Consider the following 2,059-nt stretch of genomic DNA (forward strand, 5'->3'; position numbering starts at 1 on the left):
TTACTATGTAAAATGGGTTGCGTCATTTATTGTACTCCTGAAGGTGTATTCTTGGACATCCCTGAGAATCACGCTCAGGAAGTACGAGACATGTTAGACTCCCCATCAAAATTAATGTCACACACCATTATGACAAATAGGAATCCATCCCAAGTAGAAGAGATGACATCTCAGATACCAGAGTCACTTTGGACAAAAGATGGACAGGACACTGGATTAATGGCAAACGTAGCTCCAGTAGTAGTACAAGTAAAAGATGGTAGGATAGCTCCAAAAATCCCACAGTATCCTCTGAAGCCAGAGGTGGAGTTAGGAGTTTTTCCCGTAATAGAGCGCTTGCTACAACAGGGCATTCTAGTAAGAACGTCCAGCACAGCAAATAGTCCCATCTTCCCTGTTAAAAAGAGTGGGGGGAGGGGTTACAGGCTAGTGCAGGATCTAAGGGGGATTAACAAAATAGTTGAGAGTCAGTTCCCCGTAGTGCCTAATCCAGCTGTCATCCTAATGCAAATTCCTCCCACTGCCAAATTTTTCACTGTTATTGACCTCTGCTCCGCTTTCTTTTCGGTACCTCTGCACCCTGACAGCCAATATTTGTTTGCATTCACATACAGAGGAGTCCAATACACGTGGACTCGGTTACCCCAAGGTTTCATAGATAGTCCAAGTATATTTTCTCAGGCTTTGCATGATTGTTTACAGTCTTTCCAACCAGAGAGTGGATCAGTATTGATACAGTATGTGGATGATTTACTGCTGTGTTCAGATTCACTGGAAGCTTCCCTGAAGGATACGAAACAGCTCCTGTTTCATCTTTCAGACACAGGTCACAAGGTTTCCAAAGACAAGTTACAATTATGCCAAACTAAGGTAAAATATTTGGGACACTGTCTAACACAAGGACTGAGACACCTGACCGCTGATAGAATCCAAGCCATTAGAGACATGACACTGCCACAAACCCAGCAACAGATAAGGACGTTTTTAGGAATGTGTGGGTATTGCTGTAATTGGATCCCAGGGTTTTCCATATTGGCGCTACCTTTGCAGGAAATGGTCTCCTCAAACAAACCTGATCGGATTTCGCATACAGACGAATCCGAAACAGCATTTGAGAGACTCAAACAGTGTCTAACGCAGGCACCAGCACTAGGTATGCCAGACTATGGGAAACCCTTTGAACTATACGGAACAGAAAGTGCTGGGTGCGCAGCAGGTGTACTAACCCAAAAACACGGTGACGCCAGCAGGCCAATTGCATACTACAGCGCCCAGCTAGATACGGTAGCGCGATCCCTCCCCACATGCTTGCGTAGCGTTGCGGCGATAGCATTGCTAGTGACGAAAAGCGAAGATGTCGTGCTAGGCCACAACCTCACAATCCATACACCGCATGCGGTGTCTGCCTTATTGAATTCTGCCCAAACCAGACACGTCTCATCAGCAAGGTTTACAAGATGGGAATTGGCATTAATGGCCCCCGTAAACATCACCATAAGGAGATGCAGTGCATTAAACCCTGCAACATTTCTCCCAGGTGTGCCTGGTCAGGCACAAAGGGTGGAAGGTGAGAGTGATGGGGAAGGAGGATTTAATGCAAAGGAAGATGCACATGATTGTATGGAATATTTGACCCAAAATTTTACCGCAAGGCCTGACATCAGTGACAATCCACTGGAAGATGCAGAACTCACGTTCTACACGGATGGTAGTTGTCACAGACAGTCAGACTCGGGAGACTTGTGTACTGGATACGCAGTCGTAGATGACCAAGACACCATAGAAGCAGAACCGCTAGGCCCACCTCACTCAGCCCAGGTTGCTGAACTGGTCGCCCTAACCAGAGCATGTGAATTGGCTAAGGGTAAGTCTGCCAATATCTACACCGATTCTAGATACGCGTTCGGGGTAGTCCATGATTTCGGAGCCTTATGGCGCCTCAGAAATTTCATGACGGCAGCTGGTACACCGATAGCGCATGCAGCTCACATAAAAAGGCTTCTAACAGCGATACAGGAACCCGACAGAGTGGCTGTTATCAAATGTAAAGCACATACAT

Source organism: Pseudophryne corroboree, unplaced genomic scaffold (genome assembly GCF_028390025.1).
Source record: "Pseudophryne corroboree isolate aPseCor3 unplaced genomic scaffold, aPseCor3.hap2 scaffold_1205, whole genome shotgun sequence".
Taxonomy (NCBI): Eukaryota; Metazoa; Chordata; class Amphibia; order Anura; family Myobatrachidae; genus Pseudophryne; species Pseudophryne corroboree.